Below are 22,083 nucleotides of genomic sequence, written 5' to 3'. Positions count from 1 at the left end.
GCCAGGCAATGGGGCTCAGCGATGCTGGCTAGTGGTGCAGTAGCGTTCTGTTTTCTCTGAAGAGAAAGTCGGGAAGTGGAGGCAGCTGAATGGATGGGGCCACTGACAGATGGAGAATCTCCAGGTACCAGATCTGCCACTGCCATGCCAGCATGATGAGGATCATCCTGCAATGGCAATGTCTGAGTGTGTTGAGCATACGTGATAGGAGCGGAATCGGAGGGAAGGCGTACAGGAAGAGCCTGGTTTACAGGAATGAGAAGGCATCACGCAGCCTCCTCGGCTGAGAATATCTGCTGGCAAACATCCGGCATTAGAATTGGGCAGCTGTTACAAAGAGATTGATCTGGGGAGGACCCCAACTGCTGAAGAGATGGGACACCTGAGCTTGTTGAAGATCTCACTAGTGGCAGGACTGAAGCTCCCTGCTGAGCGAGTCTGCAAAGGTGTTCTTGGTGCCCACCAGGTGAAAGGGTACGACGAACATGCTCTGAAGAATGGCCCAGCGCCACAGGGACTAGGCTTCCAGGGAGAGTGTGGGGGAGTGTGTCCCACCCTGTGTCCAGCCAGATGGAGAACATGGTGGTGGTGTTGTCCGTGAAGAACTGCACCACCTTCATCTGTAGCAGAGGCTGGAACGACATGAGGGCCCAGAAGACTGATCGGAGCTCCAGGACATTCATGTGCAGACCTTCTCCTCCAGGAGCCAGAGGCCTCTGGCGTGAGGATGTCCTTTGTGGGCTTCCCAAACCCGAGGCGTCTGTGACAAATCAACTTGTGGGGCACCAGTAGTCCAGGGATAAATATCTATTTCTAAACCATCAATCAGCCCCACACCTCTAGTACACCAGACGGGATCCGTACAGATTGGAAACACAAGTAAATTATAAACCTCCTTGTCCAATTCTGGTAACGTGGACGGACCAGCAGGCTTATCTCTGCAACGTCATGGATCATTGGTTAGTTGCAACACAGTGAAAATACAATTATTACCGAACGATAAAAGGGACTGTCCAGTCAAGGTTGTATAAAAATAGCTACTTTTTTATTATCACAAAAGGCCATTATAGCACACTTCAAAATACAATCCGCCATGTAAACGCAAACAGAGGACAGACAGTTTCAAAAAGGAAGGGATGCACTCTGGATACTGACAGGAGGGTAGTCCGTAAAGCAATCAGTCTTAACTATTCAAGGTTATTTAGTTTCAGCACCAAGGGAGTAAAGGGTTGTAAATGTCACTAGGGGCCTTCAAAGAAGGACCAGGGGGATAGAACCACAATGTACCTGGTGCTTGAGATGATCTTGATGCTCTACAGCGTCGAGTCAGTTCCAGGACGCTTTGTAGCTCCTGCGACAGAGTGCAAGATGGGAGACAGCTGTGTGTATCAGGCGGCAGGCAGTTTGGCAAGCGAGGCTGGATGGACGGCTGCAGGCTGGCCTACACGGCAGCTCAGGGTCAAGACTAGTTGTCTCTGTGCTGGTTGGCGGATCTGGAATGCTGGTCGATGCAACTAGGATGGCTTTAGCAACTGCGGCGTGACAACAGTCAGCGGTCCAGCCAGTTGCAGTGCATGGTGCTCGACTGCCTCGAAAACGTCCTTAAAAGATGAACGCTGGTTGATGCTTGTCGTGGCATTCCTCCTAGCTTCTTCGCAGGGCTTGTGTCATCCTTTAAGGTGGGCGGCCAAAAGCTGAAGGAGTGTTTGCAGCCTTGTCCTTTGGTCACAGACTCTCTGGCACTTCCCACCCAGGAAGCTTGCTGGCAGAACCCAGCAGGGCACACTGTGTGCTGGCTGGGTACCGGTTCTGGAGCTGCTGGACGGGTCCTCCGAGGTCAGTATCTCCCTCTGTTCCCTGGGAGATGTTTAGGGGAGAGATTCTGCTTCCCGCTTGGAAATCCTGGCCTTCGTTCACTGGTGGAAGCTGCAAGGCAGGTTTTACCTTCAGCCAGGGCCCTTTCCTGCTTCAGGTGAAGCCTTCAGATGATCTGCCCAAAAGAGGGGCTCAACCGTCTTTTAAAGGCAAATGGGCCCCAGTGATTGGTGACGTCTAAGCCTACCTTAATGAACCAATCCTGTATCCCCACCAACAATCTTCCATTATGCATGAGGTCATAACCAGAGTGCTTTGCAACAGGAAAGGTAGAGGGTGACAACATATACTACTAAGTCCCACCCATCTTCCTGTCTGTTGTGGATCAAAGTGCCTCTCTGGTTAATTGAGATTTCTGTGGCTCCTGATCAAAGCGCAGGTCTCATTTGAAGTTTGTGGCGACAACAGACTTTCTGTCACCATCAATTCACATACTTCTTCCCTCTGAAAGGGGGTTCCCTGCTGGGGTTGACTACTGTAAACAGTTGTCCCAGGCATGATATTCACTGCCCTTCATAGAGAGGGGTGGGAGCTAGCTTCAAGTTGACACATTGCATATCAAAGAGGTGTTCGTTTTTCTTTCCCTTGTGTTAGTTCCTTGACCAGGTCTCTTCGCTGGCCTGTTTTCATTTAACTCTCATCAGTAGGTGCTGCCACCACACAGAACTTTGACAAAAGAACTGGCCAGATCCATGGAACCTTTGATATTTTAATTAGGCTGACAATGGCCGGAGAAAGGTGTTGCCTTCCCCCTTGAGAGAAGCTTTATGTACTCGTGTCTGTCATATTCCAGCTAAATGTGACAGGGAGGACTGAGCCTGCAGGCTGTGTCCCCCCCAGAGTACACAGGACTATGTGTTTGTTGCGCGGTGAGCAGAGAAAAATGTATGCAGATTAGCCCCACACATTTTACAAAACTTTAAAAAAGCCAAGGCTAGCCAAACTCCCTGTGCGGATGGTCGAATCCCTCACAGCGTCCGTGGTGACCGTAGGCTGGTATGGGGGGATCCAAAAGGGAGCTCCTTGGGTGAGATGAGAAGGCACCTCCAACCCCCACCATTACAGAGTTGCAGGAATGCCTGATTGAGGGCGATCTTGTCTGCCCAAGCCCCTGTGACATACTGCCACCTAGCATCTAGGAATGCCTGAAGAGGGTTACAAGAGGGGACCATATGGATGCAGGAAGAAATCGTTCCCAACAGAGACTTGGTGGACCAGACTGATGCGATGGACGCTGCTGACAGCCTTTGAACTTTCCCTAAAATGGCCTTCACCCTCTCCGAGGGGATTGTCAGACATGCAACCATGTTGAGACAGGCACCTAGCAACAGAGCGTTCTGTGATGGCACAATGCAGGACTTTGGATAATTGATGGAGAATCCGAGTTAAGTCAGAAGGCTTATGGTCTCAGGTGTGTGCTGGGTCGCCAGCGCATGAGAGCAGGAGCGAATGAGCCAGTCGTCCAGATATGGGTGGACGTGTTTGCTGTTGCGGCGTAGGTGCACCACTACAGGGGCCAAGCATTTCGTGAACACCCTTGGAGCAGATTTTAGGCCGAAGGGCAGGGTCTTGAACCAGTAGTGCCGTCCCTGCATTACAAAATGCAGGAACGTCCGATGTTTTGTGAAGAATGGCTATGTGGCAGTATGCATTCTCTAGGTCCAGAGTTGCCAGAAAATCCAGTTCCGCCAGATGGTCAAACACGTGCTGCAACATGACCATCCTCAACTTGTGGGACTTGAAGTACTTGTCTAGGTGACTTTAAGTCTAGGATCTGTCGCCACCCTCCTGACTTCTTCCATACCACAAAGTATCTGGAGTACACTCCGGAGCCCCAGAGGAGCTGAGGGACCGGCTCTATTGCTCCTTTTCTCAACATGGCTTGAACCTCCCAGAGCCTCTGGGCCATGTGAAGTTCTTGACGTGTGACAGGAGGAATGCAAGGGCACCTGTCTTGAAATTCTAAACACGTGCCATTGCTGCAGAATGCCCAGCACCCCATTGCCCATGGTGATATTTCCCCACTGTAGGACACAGTTTGATAGCCGGCCTCCCACTGGGGTGCTAAAGTGGGGGTGTGGATTAACGACCAGGTCCAGGCCTGCTTGGGCGTCTACGTCCTTGCCTGTGGATTACGACAACACTGGCCTCCACTGCCGTAGGCTTCCTGGGTGGTGGAGTGGGAGGGATGATTATAGGGGGTAGTGTAACCCTTGGAGGACCTGGAGATTCTTCCCCTCGGGGAACGAAAGGACGACCTCCTCTGCTGGAGGGTCCCCAAAGAGCATGTTATCTCTGTCGGTCTTGATGGCCTCGAGAGTCTCACCCACTTCCTTCCCAAACAGGTTGTCTCCAGCAAAAAAGACATGTACATTATCTTGAACTGCACGTCCGCCCAAAAGTTTGTGGCCTTCAGCCAACCCTGGTGCCAAAGGGTCACACCATTCCTCATCTGGCAGAGCCCTGAGTGTTGTGTCCAATGCCACTGTAATGATGTAATCTGAAACCACCTCACCTTCCTGGCCTTGGCCTCTGCCTTCTTGTCCTCCAGAACAAAATCCAGAATTGGCACAACCTTGTACCAAAGTTCCCTGTCGTAACGTGACAGGATGGTGAGGGCATTGACGGCCTTGATGGTGGGTGGTGCAGTGTAGATGATGCACTTGCCAACCGCATCCAGCTTCTTGCCCTCCTGGTCCGGGGGCACCAAGGATGAAGACGAGGGGTTGGACTATCGTTTCCTGGCAGCAGCAGACACCACTGAGTCCAGCGAAGGCTGCGACCTGAGACACCTGGGAGCTGAGTCCAGGACCTGGTATTTCTTTTCCCACATGTCCCCATTTAATGCAAGGTACTTGGAGTCTTCATAATGCCCAATGCGTTCTCCCAAATGTCATCCAGCAACGGAACCGACACAATGATTTTCCTTCAGGACGCACATCATTGAAAGAGGAAACCTTCCTTCTTTTCTTCCAGCACCAGACTGAAGAGTTTGTATGCCGTTGAGATGAAGGTGTGGAAGGAGCCGATTTCGTCCAGTGGTGTAGCCCTGGCAGGCTCGTCAATGTCCGGAGGTTCCCAGTCAGTGGGAACATAATCCTCACACTCATGCGTATGAGTAGTCATGGTATCCATGTCAGTGCCAGTGTCTCTGCGCACTGACTATTCCTCCACTGGGGTCAAGGCCCCAAGTCCAGATGCGCCAGGTGCCCTTTGGGGCGGTGTCGGCTTATGCCATGGCCTGGGAGGACTCCTGGCTGGTGGCCAGGGAGGACTTCGGGCCAGACCAGGCAAAGGGGCCATAGGTAGACATTGCTGAATTTTCACCGCCAAAGCGTGCAGGGTGGTGAGGATGTCCAGTGACATATCCCTTGGAGCTGGTTTGGGTGCAAACGGTTCAGACGGGACAGAATGAGCAAAAGGCTGGAATGGCTCATGACACAGAGATCCCTCCTAGGACATGGGCCCCTGGCCACCTTCATGATCTGAGTAGAAATCCTCAGGCAGGTCATCCTCAGAACTGGTATAGATGCGAGGAGATTTTCTCGGTAACCCCACGGGAGATGAAGGAGACCCCCTTGCTGGCTTGGACAGGAAGTCCGATGGAGACAGTAGCTCTCTCACCCTAGCAGAGTCCTTTGGGAAGGAGGAGACAATGGGGATCTGCAGAATGGGCGCTGGCGACAACCAAGTTGTGGTCGGTATCAGTGACGGGGGCCTTGTACGAAAAGAGGCCCATGCCGTTGTCATCGTGAAGGTGAAAACAAAGGATGTCCCTGAACTTTCCATTGTAGACGGAAGAACTGATTTAGTCTTCGGGGTCCATGAGGGGGCCGCTGATGGATCGATCGTCAATGGGGCTGTGGTCGTTGACGAAGAGGCCGTTGACCAGGTGGTGGCCTTGGTAGACAACATGGTCATCGACGGCGCTCGTGCCGCCGACAGTGACCAAGACAAGGGAGCTGCTGATGGGACTCTCGCAGGTCTGTCCTTTGATGACTTGTGCTTCGAAAAAGTCTTGTGCTTAAAAGGGGATAGGGAATTCCTCACAGATTGAGGAAACACCCTGCCGGTAGGCTAACCATCGACGGACCAAGCAACTGGGACAGACCCCTTCCCGAACTTGATCCTGCAGCTGCAGCATCCATAGAGGGAGAAGATGAAGAGTGGCGTTTCGCCTTCTTTTTGATCCCCTCAAAAGGAGCATCCTCAAAGGACCTCCACCTCTTCTTCTCAGAGGGAGCACACTCATGGGACCAGTCTGTCCTGGATGAGGCATGAATGCGCCCAGACAAAATGTTCTTCAGACAACAGGGTTTCCAGGCCCTGAATGGACTCTTCTTAGCCACATTGGACATGGTCGAGGTGAGATGTAGGCCCAGGCCTGGGCCCGTGGAAGTCACGGACAGAAGATTCAACGATGGAAAGAGGATCTTTGACAACGACAAGTCCCTGCTGCCGGTCAGCACTGCGTGACGGTAGATGAAGAATAGATGGAAGAAAACTATCAGAATTATCCAAAAAACTGTCCAAAAAATCCACAAATTTCAAAGAGTGAACACAAGGACTCCCAACACTAGAAACATGCAGTAAAAATCTTTCTAATAGATTTCACCCTAGCCTTTGGCTCTCGTAGGTGTGCGTGTCCCAGACTTGCCATGCAGTAGTGAGCAAGCTTGGTTTACTCTCATGCTAAGCATATAAATCTTCTCTCTTTATCTCCTTTGCTCTCAGGGTCCCAGACCCTCTTATCATCTGGCTTTCATATGGGTGCGGGTCCCAGACTCGCAGTTCTGCATCGTGACACATTGGTATACTCACCTGCAAAGTGTAGGTTTCTCTTTCTCTAGTTCCCAGGGTCTCAGACCCTCTTATTCACTTGCTTTTATATGGGTGTGGGTCCCAGACTCGCAGTTCTGCATCATGACACATTGGTTTACGAACCTGCAAAGTGTAGGTTTCTCTTTCTCTAGTTCCCGGGGTTTCAGACCCTCTTATTCTCTTGCTTTTATATGGGTGTGGGTCTCAGACTTGCAGTTTTAAATCGTGACAGCTTGGTTCACTCTCCTGCCAAGCGTGGGAATCTGTCTCTTTTACTCTCGGGTCCCAGACCCTCTTATTCTGCTATCCTCATTATAGGGGTGTGGGTCTGTGAGAAACCTGAAGGTGTCTCATCCGATAGTCCCCAGGGTTCTGTCATCAAGATGGGCAGGACACGGCCAATACTAGTGGATCCGGTTCCTGGGGTGGACCAGTGCGGGAGGATCACTTGGATGAGGGGTCTTTGGGGAGAAGTGGGACAAGCTAAGGTGAGATGTGGTATCCCCTTCCCAATAACACCTTTTCCCCATCCTACCAGGTAGGAGACCTAGGAACTCAACCCCCTTTCCTGACACGCACACTTTCTCACAGACAGCCCACCGCAAGCGACAACAGACTAACACCAGAGCTGTATACCTGACATGTCCCAACACCATGGACAGGCAAGGTCAGGCCATTACGGATTATTACACACACCTGACTTCCATCACACTTCCCCACACGGATAAAAGGCGTAGCATGAAAGCAAACTCTGAGCGAGGCAAAACACAAGAGGAGACAGCAGTTCCAAGATGGCAGTTTAATACAAGGAGAAAGACAGCGAGACCAGAGTGGGTCACAAGGAGAGAAGTACCCTTGACATCTAAAGAACATTACTTTTGTGAGCCTTGCAAACTAAGAAACCGAAGACCTGGAACAAAGGCTGATCAAAGCTGCACAATGTTCCGGCAGTACCCGGGACTCTCCCACGTCGATAACCCAGGCAGGGCGGAGCGATTGCTGCCATGGTACTGTCCTTGGCTCCTACAACAAAGCGGCGTCAGAAAAGACAGCACAGCTGGTGAGTTAGAGGGACTGATACCAAACCAGCTTTTGTTTTGAACTAAGATTACATGCAGCAACTTTGTATAAACATAACAGTGTGTGAGGCGTTGGCAAGAAACAACGCAAATATAATTGAAATCAACAGGAGTAATTGAACGTTGGGAGGAAAAGCAAAGATACCATACACAGAGTGGTCCGGCACCACATGTGTGTTCATTTGAAAGTCTCTGTTAGGTATCCAACTGATGCTGAGTGTGAGGAAGAGGAATATTGAGACTGAAGTGGTCATGCAACGGATCATGGTAAACCCTGTGCACATTCAAAAGTCTTCGATAGTTTAATGTACATTGCAATTGTTCTGAGCCCGGCTGAGGGAGACTAATTAAACGGGATCTGAGCCCGGCTGAGGGGGATCTGGGGTGAACCATGAGTCACCCGAGAAAGAATTCTCTGATAATGGTGTGAAAGGGATCAGGGCCAGGAAGAAGGGGATCCAACCTGGAACTTTTGAGTTAAAAAGGATTTGAGCCAGGCTGAGGGGAATCCAGGGTGAACGCCTTACTTGAACACAGGAGAAAGGAAAAGAATGTTTACTTATTTTGTATAGCAGGCCCTACGTGTCAAGAGACTGGCCAAGAAGTAAAGAGACTTCTTTGACAAGACTCCACTAGGACTGTATTACTATTATTATTTGAAGGTTGAAGCTTGCTCCCATCTGCACATTTAGGTTTAGATAGGGGTTTATCACACCCCTGCAATGCAAAAGTTCAATAAACACCCTTGAACTGTGTTCGCTTTTGTCTGCCTTACTATTGCCACCATGCGTTCCTTACAGGCCCCAGACTCAAAGAATCTTCTCTGGGTCCCAGACCAGATTCGGCTCTATATGCCTCCTCCCCAGCTTCACTGGACCTCTAGTCCCTATTGGCTTGCCCACATGACTTTGTGCTTGGTTTGCGTCTTCCAAGGAGCGGGACGTCTGCACAAGGCATTGTTTCGTGGGTCTCGGCTTCGCAGTGTTCTTTACTTCTCCCAGAGCGCCTTTTCTTCAGCTGGTAGCTCTCGAGATCCTGGAACGTCTGGAGGGTTGTTTGGGCTATGACACGCGTTGTCCAAAAGTCCTGGACTACGCCCGGTCCTTCTCCCTTCTCCGTACACAGCGTTTGGCTCTCCCACCTTGAAGCCGGTGCTACAACATCGCTGGCAATTCTTCTCCGGAGAGGAGATCGATCTCACCTGGTTTCCCTTGTAGATTTAAAAGGAGTCTGTCCCAATGAGGTTCTGTAGGAGGCTAGACGACTGCTCAGCACAGTTCTCGGGATCAATGGTCACACTCCTAGCCATCCTCTTCGTCCGAGTACTTGTATTACAAATAAATGGAAGGCTAGTTGAATTCTATTGTGTGTTAGCTATTTTCTTAAAATAAGGTTGGCTTGTTATACAACAGAAGACATTAGCAGTGTTTGTAATAGGGGGAAGAATGTTTTGGCTTTGGCAAAGAAGAAGGGGGTGACAAAGCGGAAATATACCGCATTCTCTGGGAATGGTCGTCCCTAATACCATGAGGGCTTCTTCTCCCATGTCATCCTCCCCCTGTGCACCACCCCCACGGGGACTATTCTAATGTGGACGCACCGCACTGGCCCCATGGGAAAGGTCTCCCCGTAGGGGAGAAGGGACGATATCCTCAGATTTGTCACACTACCAAACATTGAATATTACTGAAAAGACAATTGCCTTTAAACCCCTTTCCTCCTACCAAGAGTTCCCCGTTAAACGAAAAGTCTGCGATTCTGTGTATTTCATTACAAGGGTGGGCTGTTTGCATATTTTATTGAACCTTGACTGGACATTGCTTTCATTTTGGTACCTCAGATAGCATTGTTGTTTTTATGCTGCCCAGCTGGATCGCACCTTTCTTGCCCTTGGCCGATGCTACCGTAAAGAGATGAAGGCGCTGTACCATTTATACTGTGCCTTGTTCCCCTTTATGAATGGGTTCCCTGCTGGTCTAGTGGTACTAGTGGTGTGGGAGTGAATAGGAGTAGAGAAGCCTCTACTCATCCCTGGGCTCCTGCAGAGTGTTCGTGATGTTGTCATAGTCACCTGCAGACTGTGATTATGGCAGCATACTAGGCCAAACAGCTTCCTGAATTCTGTCAGGTCCTTACCTTAATGAGTAACCCTCACTCCTCTCGGCTCTGGGTGTCCTCCTGTCTGTGGTCTTGAACTCCGAGTCCCTCCACCTGTGGGAGGAAGAAGAGGACAGTGAAGTGTATTTGAAAAAAATCAAAGGTGGAAAAAACAACCTATTGTCAAACATATTGCACTGCAGAGAATGTCGAGGACAGTCGCTGTGAAGGACATCCAGGGGCCTCCATACACTTGCTATTTACTCCCTCCAACCCTTATTCCAGCCCCTCTCGCTGATGTACATTTCCAGTCCACCACATCCTTGCTGTCCACTAACGCATGTTGCCCCCCTGACAGCACACTGCTCCTGCAGTTTATCCCATATTTTTCCACTCCTTCTTGTCATTCCCACTTTATATTTTAAAGGGCTTTTCAGACCGCACATTTATTTTAGCAATGCACTATGGAGACAAGCAGTGTGCAACATAGCCAAACACAAATATCAATGGTCTGTAAATGCTGGCAAACCTCTGACCAAGGACAGCCACCCATTTAGATGTTTACCAGTCTGCTCAAACATAGCCAAACACAAACATCAAATGTCAGAAAATGCTGGCAAACCTCTGACCAATGGCAGCCACCGATTTAGATGTTTACCAGTCAAAATGCTGGCAAACCTCTGACCAATGGCAGCCACCCATTTAGATGTTTACCAGTCTGCTCAAACATAGCCAAACACAAACATCAAAGGTCTGTAAATGCTGGCAAACCTCTGACCAAGGACAGCCGCCCATTCGGTTAATAGTCCGCTCAAGCAGGAAGTGTTGCGGCTTTTCATCGCCCTGTTGAAAACTTGATGTTTGTGTGGGGGTAGGTGGGGGGGAGGGGCGGGTTACCATGAGTTGAGTTACTGCCACACTGATTTTTCGATCTGCTGAGTACAACAATTGTATTAAATTAAATCCAATAATGGCATTTTGCAACTTCAGCCGGTGAGTTGCGGCAGCGTGATGCTCCTGTAGGAACATACCCGCATAAGCATGAAAGCTGTGTTGCTTCTGCCACAGGCACGGTCTGATTTAGAAAACCATACAACAAGGCACAGACAGTCCCTGATTTCAAAAGTCTGGGCATTACAATAGATACCGCGTAAAACACCTAAGTGCTTGGGGGGGCTTATGTGTCTGCCACAGGGGTCATTGTGCTATTTGCAGGACACGAAGCACGGAGGCAACCTTGCATGCTTTCAGGACAGCCAAGAGCAGAGGGGAATCGGGTAATCAAGACCAATCATTGTTGAACTATGCAACCACAAAAATGGGCCAGGTAAAACCCTATAAACCAGGAGAGTTATTGCCAACCATACTCCGCTCCCAACCCCCCTGACCCCTCCCCCGTACCTTCTGCCATCGTGTCTGCTACTGGAGTTGCGCATGCCCACCAAACCCCCCATTAAATCTCCCATGCCCCACCCGGCCTCCCACACACAGAGCTCCAAAGAGCCTGGCAGCTCAGCAGATCCACGGAGACAATCGCGGCTTTGTGGTGGGAACACGCTGTGCTGTGTGAGGGGACACCCAGTGCAGGACACAAGTAATGCCTACACAAGCATCCAAGGGCCAGTTATTTATGTACATAACACGAAGAACAGGGTCAGCAGTGTCCCAAGACTAATGTATGTACGTAATACCCTGAACAGGGTCCGCAGTGTCTGGCTGGTGCAAGGCGCAGGGCACAGACAGGGGATGGAATGACTCGAAAGCAGCGAGTGTTGTGCAGCCACTTTTTATCGCAAAGAAAAGCTGCACATTTCTAGAATGGGAATCTTCTGAACTGTCCTCGAGGTGTGGTCTTGCTAAAGAGGTCCCCAGCATGTCATGACTTTATTAAAGTTCTGGGGACTTGTGTAACGCACAGGATGCACATTCTGAAATCTAGACAGAGGCGTCCCTTGGCCGTTTCTCCATGCATAAGCGGCCCAATAATTGATTGCCAATCAGTGATAAATGAAAAGAAATTGAAAGCAATGCAAAGTACAGTAACCGTAGCTTCATTCTCCCAGTGCAGTCAACTTGGCTTCATTCTGCCAGTACAGTAACTGTGGCTTCTTTCAGCCAGTACAGTAACCGTGGCTTCATTCCGGCAGTAAAGTAACCGTGGCTTCTTTCAGCCAGCATGTCTGCCGGTAGAGTAACCGTGGCTTCATTCAGGCAGTAAAGAAACCATGGCTTCTTTCAGCCAGCACAGTAACTGTGGATTCTGTCTGCCGGTAGAGTAACCGTGGCTTCATTCAGGCAGTAAAGAAACCATGGCTTCTTTCAGCCAGCACAGTAACTGTGGATTCTGTCTGCCGGTAGAGTAACCATGGCTTCATTTAGTCAGTGGAGTGACTGTATATTCTATCAGCCAGTACAGTAATTGTGCCGTTATTCTCCCAGTGCAGTAACCGTGGCTTGTCAGCCAGTACAATAACCGTGGCTTCATTAAGCCAGTACAGTCACCGTGCATTCATTCTCCCAGTGCAGTAACCATGGCTTCTGTCAGCCACTGTAGTAACTGTGACTTCATTCTGCCAGTAAAGTAACTGTGGATTTTTTCAGCCAGTACAGTAACCTTGACTTCATTCAGGAAGGACAGTAACCGTGACTTCATTCAGGAAGAACAGTAACCGTGGCTTCTTTCAGCCAGTACAGTAACCGTGGTTTCATTCTGCCAGTACAGTAACTGTGGCTTCTTTCAGCCATACAGTAACCGTGACTTCTTTCAGCCAGTACAGTAACTGTGGCTTTATTCTGCCAGTACAGTAATCATGGCTTCATTCAGCCAGTACAGTAGCCGTGGCTTCATTCAGCCAGTCCGGTAACCATGGCTTCTTTCAGTCAGTACAGTAACCGTGGCTTATTTCAGCCAGTGCAGTAACCGTGGCATCTGTCTGCCAGTGCAGTAACCGTGGCTTTGTTCAGTCAGTACAGTAACCGTGGCTTATTTCAGCCAGTACAGTAACCGTGGCTTCATTCAGCCAGTACAGTAACTGTGGCTTCTTTCAGTAAGTACAGTAACCGTTGCTTATTTCAGCCAGTGCAGTAACCGTGGCTTCTGTCTGCCAGTGGAGTAAACGTGGCTTTTTTCAGTCAGTACAGTAACTGCGGCTTATTTCAGCCAGTGCAGTAACCGTGGCTTCTTTCAGTCAGTGCAGTAACTGTGGCTTATTTCAGCTAGTGCAGGTCCTGGACTCCATTCCTCGCCTTTAACAAGGCAGCCTTTCGGTTCACGGCCGTAAATCTTGCTACACTTCTTGCCAGTGAGCCTTAACCGCGATTAAACATACGGCTGTCTCAAGCGTTTTTAAAGACGCAGTTGCTTTAATGAATTACTTTGCACTATTTTCTAACTGGAAATAAGAAAAAAGAAAATATTTTCCTTTTAAGAACAACAGGCATCTATTACGTGAAGCGCCATTGTTGGAAGCATTCACCAAGGGATCGATTCCACCACACCGGTTCGCCAGCCCCTGAAAGATTCAGAGGAGGTTAGCAGATTTAAGGCTCTCTTGCCACCCACCCCATACCTTTGGTTTTTTACCAAGAGGCAACGCCAAAGTGGCGATTGCTCTCCTGTCCTGAAGAAGGTTGAACACCAAGTCAATTCACGAGGGGACTGTCTCATCCTCGTGAGAAAACTTAACCGAAACATGTTGACAACAGTTTTAAAAAAAAAACCCTGAATGCCAACAGAGGGGCACATTGCAAAACAATCGAGTGTTGAATTTATAATTGTTTGATTTATTATTTGTGGTACATACAAAGTATCACCTTGTTCTATGTAATTTTTGCAAATATGATTATTGTATGGATGAGTTATGAATGAATGGTTGTTGGAGGGATGTATTGCAATTGGTTTGTGGAGCCGATTTTTTCATGACATGTGTATTGGGATAATAAACAGAAAACTATTCTGATTTAAACAATAGTCAATTGTCATCTCTGGTCTAGTTGGCCCTATCCCTTTAGTATATTGCAGAATTGCCTGAAGGGCCATAGACAATAATCAGGCTCTCCCTTTTCCTATCTCTAGTACAGTAACCGTGGCTTATTTCAGCCAGTGCAGTAACCGTGGCTTCATTCAGCCAGTACAGTAAATGTGGCTTCTTCCAGTCGGTACAGTAACCGTTGCTTATTTCAGCCAGTGCAGTAACCGTGGCTTCTGTCTGCCAGTGGAGTAAACGTGGCTTTTTTCAGTCAGTACAGTAACTGCGGCTTATTTCAGCCAGTGCAGTAACCGTAGCTTCTTTCAGCCAGTGCAGTAACTGTGGCTTATTTCAGCTAGTGCAGTAACCGTGGCTTCTGTCTGCCAGTGCAGTAACCGTTAACCGTGGCTTCTTTCAGTCAGTACAGTAACCGTGGCTTATTGTAGCCAGTGCAGTAACCGTGGCTTCATTCAGCCAGTACAGTAACGGTGGCTTCTTTCAGTCAGTACAGTAACCGTTGCTTATTTCAGCCAGTGCAGTAACCGTGGCTTCTGTCTGCCAGTGGAGTAACCGTGGCTTTTTTCAGTCAGTACAGTAACCGTGGCTTATTGTAGCCAGTGCAGTAACCATGGCTTATTTCAGCCAGTGCAGTAACCGTGGCTTCTTTCAGTCAGTGCAGTAACTGTGGCTTATTTCAGTAACTGTGGCTTCTTTCAGCCAGTGCAGTAACCGTGGTTTCCTTCCGCCAGTTTTACGGGTGCAAGTGCATCACTGTTCTGCTACATAAGGAGGCTGCAGTATATTTACCATAAAGGCTGAATATAGGGTTTGCTTTTCTTAACACCACTGCTGTCCTTTATCTGTGTGACTTTGGCAACAAAAATATAAATTGGGGACTGAGGTGGTGCCAAAGGTCTGAAGTGCAAGCACTATTCACAAGTCTACGCTAGGAATACATCACTGAGCCTACCCTAGAGGTTTATAAAGTTCCAAGAAGGGGGTTAAAAAGAGGTTACCAATTGTTTCCGAATAGGATTAGTAGGTTATTTATTTATTTATTTGAATTTATAAAGCGCGTAGCAGCCCTGAGGAATCATGGCGCTGTTACAGAAGGTTCACTTGGTATAGATAAAGATAGTGGGGAGGGGGCCTGGCTTGTTAAAGTGGTGGAAAGAGGTACCTTTTAAAGCTTTTGTGGAAGGTGATGATGGAAGTGATGTGTGGGCTCTTGTGCCCATTGCGTAAAAGCCTGTTTTGGGGTGCAGGTTAGGCGATGATGAAAGTGATGTGTGGACTCTTGTGCCCATTGCGTAAAGGCCTGTTTTGGGGTGCAGGTTAGGTGATGATGGAAGTGACGTGTGGGTGCGGGCTCTTGTGCCCATTGCGTAAAGGCCTGTTTTTGGTGTGCAGGTTAGGCGATGATGGAAGGTATGTGTGGACTCTTGTGCCCATTGCGTAAAGGCCTGTTTTTGGGGTGCAGGTTAGGTGATGATGGAAGTGATGTGTGGGCTCTTGTGCCCATTGCGTAAAGGCCTGTTTTTGGTGTGCAGGTTAGGCGATGATGGAAGGGATGTGTGGACTCTTGTGCCCATTGCGTAAAGGCCTGTTTTTGGGGTGCAGGTTAGGTGATGATGGAAGTGATGTGTGGGCTCTTGTGCCCATTGCGTAAAGGCCTGTTTTTGGTGTACAGGTTAGGCGATGATGGAAGTGATGTGTGGACTCTTGTGCCCATTGCGTAAAGGCCTGTTTTTGGGGTGCAGGTTAGGTGATGATGGAAGTGATGTGTGGGTGCGGGCTCTTGTGCCCATTGCGTAAAGGCCTGTTTTGGGGTGCAGGTTAGGCGATGATGGAAGTGATGTGTGGGCTCTTGTGCCCATTGCGTAAAGGCCTGTTTTGGGGTGCAGGTTAGGCGATGATGGAAGTGATGTGTGGGCTCTTGTGCCCATTGCGTAAAGGCCTGTTTTTGGGGTGCAGGTTAGGCGATGATGGAAGTGATGTGTGGATGCGGGCTCTTGTGCCCATTGCGTAAAGGCCTGTTTTGGGGTGCAGGTTAGGAGATGATGGAAGTGATGCGTGGGCTCTTGTGCCCATTGCGTAAAGGCCTGTTTTTGGGGTGCAAGTTAGGAGATGATGGAAGTGATGCGTGGGCTCTTGTGCCCATTGCGTAAAGGCCTGTTTTGAGGTGCAGGTTAGGTGATGGTGGAAGTGATGTGCGGGCTCTTGTGCCCATTGCGTAAAGGCCTGTTTTTGGGGTGCAGGTTAGGTGATGATGGAAGTGATGTGTGGGTGCGGGCTCTTGTGCCCATTGCGTAAAGGCCTGTTTTTGGGGTGCAGGTTAGGCGATGATGGAAGTGATGTGTGGGTGCGGGCTCTTGTGCCCATTGCGTAAAGGCCTGTTTTTGGGGTGCAGGTTAGTAGATGATGGAAATGATGTGTGGATGTGGGCTCTTGTGCCCATTGCGTAAAGGCCTGTTTTTGGGGTGCAGGTTAGGTGATGATGGAAGTGATGTGTGGGCTCTTGTGCCCATTGCGTAAAGGCCTGTTTTGGGGTGCAGGTTAGGCGATGATGGAAGTGATGTGTGGGCTCTTGTGCCCATTGCGTAAAGGCCTGTTTTTGGGGTGCAGGTTAGGCGATGATGGAAGTGATGTGTGGATGCGGGCTCTTGTGCCCATTGCGTAAAGGCCTGTTTTGGGGTGCAGGTTAGGAGATGATGGAAGTGATGCGTGGGCTCTTGTGCCCATTGCATAAAGGCCTGTTTTTGGGGTGCAAGTTAGGAGATGATGGAAGTGATGCGTGGGCTCTTGTGCCCATTGCGTAAAGGCCTGTTTTGAGGTGCAGGTTAGGTGATGATGGAAGTGATGTGCGGGCTCTTGTGCCCATTGCGTAAAGGCCTGTTTTTGGGGTGCAGGTTAGGTGATGATGGAAGTGATGTGTGGGTGCGGGCTCTTGTGCCCATTGCGTAAAGGCCTGTTTTTGGGGTGCAGGTTAGGCGATGATGGAAGTGATGTGTGGGTGCGGGCTCTTGTGCCCATTGCGTAAAGGCCTGTTTTTGGGGTGCAGGTTAGTAGATGATGGAAATGATGTGTGGATGTGGGCTCTTGTGCCCATTGCGTAAAGGCCTGTTTTTGGGGTGCAGGTTAGGTGATGATGGAAGTGATGTGTGGGCTCTTGTGCCCATTGCTTACAGGCCTGTTTTTGGGGTGCAGGTTAGGCGATGATGGAAGTGATGTGTGGATGCGGGCTCTTGTGCCCATTGCGTAAAGGCCTGTTTTGGGGTGCAGGTTAGGAGATGATGGAAGTGATGCGTGGGCTCTTGTGCCCATTGCGTAAAGGCCTGTTTTTGGGGTGCAAGTTAGGAGATGATGGAAGTGATGCGTGGGCTCTTGTGCCCATTGCGTAAAGGCCTGTTTTGAGGTGCAGGTTAGGTGATGATGGAAGTGATGTGCGGGCTCTTGTGCCCATTGCGTAAAGGCCTGTTTTTGGGGTGCAGGTTAGGTGATGATGGAAGTGATGTGTGGGTGCGGGCTCTTGTGCCCATTGCGTAAAGGCCTGTTTTTGGGGTGCAGGTTAGGCGATGATGGAAGTGATGTGTGGGTGCGGGCTCTTGTGCCCATTGGGTAAAGGCCTGTTTTTGGGGTGCAGGTTAGGTGATGATGGAAGTGATGTGTGGGCTCTTGTGCCCATTGCTTACAGGCCTGTTTTTGGGGTGCAGGTTAGGTGATGATGGAAGTGATGTGTGGGTGCGGGCTCTTGTGACCATTGGTTAAAGGCCTGTTTTTGGGGTGCATGTTAGGCGATGATGGAAGTGATGTGTGGGCTCTTGTGCCCATTTCGTAAAGGCCAGTTTTTGGTGTGCAGGTTAGGCGATGATGGAAGTGATGTGTGGGCTCTTGTGCCCATTGCGTAAAGGCCTGCTTTTAGGGTGCAGGTTAGGCGATGATGGAAGTGATGTGTGGGTGCGGGCTCTTGTGCCCATTGCGTAAAGGCCTGTTTTTGGGGTGCAGGTTAGGTGATGATGGAAGTGATGTGTGGATGTGGGCTCTTGTGCCCATTGTGTAAAGGCCTGTTTTGGGGTGCAGGTTAGGCGATGATGGAAGTGATGTGTGGGCTCTTGTGCCCATTGCGTAAAGGCATGTTTTTGGGGTGCAGGTTAGGTGATGATGGAAGTGATGTGTGGGTGCGGGCTCTTGTGCCCATTGCATAAAGGCCTGTTTTTGGGGTGCAGGTTAGGTGATGATGGAAGTGATGTGTGGATGTGGGCTCTTGTGCCCATTGCGTAAAGGCCTGTTTTGGGATGCAGGTTAGGCGATGATGGCAGTGATGTGTGGGCTCTTGTGCCCATTGCGTAAAGGCCTGTTTTTGGGGTGCAGGTTAGGTGATGATGGAAGTGATGTGTGGGCTCTTGTGCCCATTGCGTAAAGGCATGTTTTTGGGGTGCAGGTTAGGTGATGATGGAAGTGATGTGTGGGTGCGGGCTCTTGTGCCCATTGGTTAAAGGCCTGTTTTTGGGGTGCAGGTTAGGTGATGATGGAAGTGATGTGTGGGTGCTGGCTCTTGTGCACATTGGGTAAAGGCCTGTTTTTGGGGTGCAGGTTAGGAGATAATGGAAGTGATGTGTGGGCTCTTTTGCCCATTGCTTACAGGCCTGTTTTTGGGGTGCAGGTTAGGTGATGATGGAAGTGATGTGTGGGTGCGGGCTCTTGTGACCATTGGTTAAAGGCCTGTTTTTGGGGTGCATGTTAGGCGATGATGGAAGTGATGTGTGGGCTCTTGTGCCCATTTCGTAAAGGTCAGTTTTTGGGGTGCAGGTTAGGCGATGATGGAAGTGATGTGTGGGCTCTTGTGCCCATTGCGTAAAGGCCTGTTTTTGGGGTGCAGGTTAGGCGATGATTTAAGTGATGTGTGGGTGCGGGCTCTTGTGCCCATTGCGTAAAGGCCTGTTTTTGGGGTGCAGGTTAGGTGATGATGGAAGTGATGTGTGGATGTGGGCTCTTGTGCCCATTGTGTAAAGGCCTGTTTTGGGGTGCAGGTTAGGCGATGATGGAAGCGATGTGTGGGCTCTTGTGCCCATTGCGTAAAGGCATGTTTTTGGGGTGCAGGTTAGGTGATGATGGAAGTGATGTGTGGGTGCGGGCTCTTGTGCCCATTGCATAAAGGCCTGTTTTTGGGGTGCAGGTTAGGTGATGATGGAAGTGATGTGTGGATGTGGGCTCTTGTGCCCATTGCGTAAAGGCCTGTTTTGGGATGCAGGTTAGGCGATGATGGCAGTGATGTGTGGGCTCTTGTGCCCATTGCGTAAAGGCCTGTTTTTGGGGTGCAGGTTAGGTGATGATGGAAGTGATGTGTGGGCTCTTGTGCCCATTGCGTAAAGGCATGTTTTTGGGGTGCAGGTTAGGTGATGATGGAAGTGATGTGTGGGTGCGGGCTCTTGTGCCCATTGGTTAAAGGCCTGTTTTTGGGGTGCAGGTTAGGTGATGATGGAAGTGATGTGTGGGTGCTGGCTCTTGTGTACATTGGGTAAAGGCCTGTTTTTGGGGTGCAGGTTAGGAGATAATGGAAGTGATGTGTGGGCTCTTGTGCCCATTGCGTAAAGGCCTGTTTTTGGGGTGCAGGTTAGGAGATGATGGAAGTGATGTGTGGGTTCTTGTGCCCATTGCGTAAAGGCCTGTTTTTGAGGTGCAGGTTAGGAGATGATGGAAGTGATGTGTGGGCTCTTGTGCCCATTGCGTAAAGGCATGTTTTTGGGGTGCAGGTTAGGTGATGATGGAAGTGATGTGTGGGTGCGGGCTCTTGTGCCCATTGGTTAAAGGCCTGTTTTTGGGGTGCAGGTTAGGTGATGATGGAAGTGATGTGTGGGTGCTGGCTCTTGTGCACATTGGGTAAAGGCCTGTTTTTGGGGTGCAGGTTAGGAGATAATGGAAGTGATGTGTGGGCTCTTTTGCCCATTGCTTACAGGCCTGTTTTTGGGGTGCAGGTTAGGTGATGATGGAAGTGATGTGTGGGTGCGGGCTCTTGTGCCCATTGCATAAAGGCCTGTTTTTGGGGTGCAGGTTAGGTGATGATGGAAGTGATGTGTGGATGTGGGCTCTTGTGCCCATTGCGTAAAGGCCTGTTTTGGGATGCAGGTTAGGCGATGATGGCAGTGATGTGTGGGCTCTTGTGCCCATTGCGTAAAGGCCTGTTTTTGGGGTGCAGGTTAGGTGATGATGGAAGTGATGTGTGGGCTCTTGTGCCCATTGCGTAAAGGCATGTTTTTGGGGTGCAGGTTAGGTGATGATGGAAGTGATGTGTGGGTGCGGGCTCTTGTGCCCATTGGTTAAAGGCCTGTTTTTGGGGTGCAGGTTAGGTGATGATGGAAGTGATGTGTGGGTGCTGGCTCTTGTGCACATTGGGTAAAGGCCTGTTTTTGGGGTGCAGGTTAGGAGATAATGGAAGTGATGTGTGGGCTCTTTTGCCCATTGCTTACAGGCCTGTTTTTGGGGTGCAGGTTAGGTGATGATGGAAGTGATGTGTGGGTGCGGGCTCTTGTGACCATTGGTTAAAGGCCTGTTTTTGGGGTGCATGTTAGGCGATGATGGAAGTGATGTGTGGGCTCTTGTGCCCATTTCGTAAAGGCCAGTTTTTGGGGTGCAGGTTAGGCAATGATGGAAGTGATGTGTGGGCTCTTGTGCCCATTGCGTAAAGGCCTGTTTTTGGGGTGCAGGTTAGGCGATGATTTAAGTGATGTGTGGGTGCGGGCTCTTGTGCCCATTGCGTAAAGGCCTGTTTTTGGGGTGCAGGTTAGGTGATGATGGAAGTGATGTGTGGATGTGGGCTCTTGTGCCCATTGTGTAAAGGCCTGTTTTGGGGTGCAGGTTAGGCGATGATGGAAGTGATGTGTGGGCTCTTGTGCCCATTGCGTAAAGGCATGTTTTTGGGGTGCAGGTTAGGTGATGATGGAAGTGATGTGTGGGTGCGGGCTCTTGTGCCCATTGCATAAAGGCCTGTTTTTGGGGTGCAGGTTAGGTGATGATGGAAGTGATGTGTGGATGTGGGCTCTTGTGCCCATTGCGTAAAGGCCTGTTTTGGGATGATATGATATGATATGATATGATATGGTATTTGTAACGCGCCTATACACGAGTGTTTCAAGGCGCGAGGTTAGGCGATGATGGCAGTGATGTGTGGGCTCTTGTGCCCATTGCGTAAAGGCCTGTTTTTGGGGTGCAGGTTAGGTGATGATGGAAGTGATGTGTGGGCTCTTGTGCCCATTGCGTAAAGGCATGTTTTTGGGGTGCAGGTTAGGTGATGATGGAAGTGATGTGTGGGTGCGGGCTCTTGTGCCCATTGGTTAAAGGCCTGTTTTTGGGGTGCAGGTTAGGTGATGATGGAAGTGATGTGTGGGTGCTGGCTCTTGTGTACATTGGGTAAAGGCCTGTTTTTGGGGTGCAGGTTAGGAGATAATGGAAGTGATGTGTGGGCTCTTGTGCCCATTGCGTAAAGGCCTGTTTTTGGGGTGCAGGTTAGGAGATGATGGAAGTGATGTGTGGGTTCTTGTGCCCATTGCGTAAAGGCCTGTTTTTGAGGTGCAGGTTAGGAGATGATGGAAGTGATGTGTGGGCTCTTGTGCCCATTGCGTAAAGGCCTGTTTTTGGGGTGCAGGTTAGGAGATGATGGAAGTGATGTGTGGGCTCTTGTGCCCATTGCGTAAAGGCCTGTTTTTGGGGTGCAGGTTAGGCGATGATGGAAGTGATGTGTGGGTGCTGGCTCTTGTGCCCATTGCGTAAAGGCCTGTTTTTGGGGTGCAGGTTAGGTGATGATGGAAGTGATGTGCGGGTGTGGGCTCTTGTGCCCATTGCGTAAAGGCCTGTTTTTGGGGTGCAGGTTAGGAGATGATCGAAGTGATGTGTGGGCTCTTGTGCCTATTGTGTGAAGGCCTGTTTTTGGGGTGCAGGTTAGATGATGATGGAAGTGATGTGTGCGCTCTTGTGCCCATTGCGTAAAGGCCTGTTTTGGGGTGCAGGTTAGGCGATGATGGAAGTGATGTGTGGGCTCTTGTGCCCATTGCGTAAAGGCCTGTTTTTGGGGTGCAGGTTAGGCGATGATGGAAGTGATGTGTGGATGTGGGCTCTTGTGCCCATTGCGTAAAGGCCTGTTTTGGGGTGCAGGTTAGGCGATGATGGAAGTGATGTGTGGGCTCTTGTGCCCATTGCGTAAAGGCCTGTTTTGGGGTGCAGGTTAGGCAATGATGGAAGTGATGTGT

General features: G+C 49.9%; 1 protein-coding gene across 14 annotated transcripts in view; it reads right to left on the bottom strand.

Moving 5' to 3' along the window:
* Window positions 1-22,083, bottom strand: part of NFASC (neurofascin) — a 687,691-nt gene that overhangs the window by 446,386 nt on the left and 219,222 nt on the right. For all 14 annotated transcript variants that reach the window (XM_069633119.1, XM_069633129.1, XM_069633127.1 and 11 more), the window contains exon 2: window positions 9,912-9,986. The gene's annotated coding sequence lies outside the window, so the exon portion shown is untranslated. The remainder of the gene's footprint in view (window positions 1-9,911; window positions 9,987-22,083) is intronic.

Source organism: Ambystoma mexicanum, chromosome 13 (genome assembly GCF_040938575.1).
Source record: "Ambystoma mexicanum isolate Mex_15411 chromosome 13, UKY_AmexF1_1, whole genome shotgun sequence".
NCBI classification, from domain to species: Eukaryota; Metazoa; Chordata; class Amphibia; order Caudata; family Ambystomatidae; genus Ambystoma; species Ambystoma mexicanum.
Note: the sequence above shows the minus strand (reverse complement) of the source record. Positions and strands in the feature narration are given on the sequence as shown.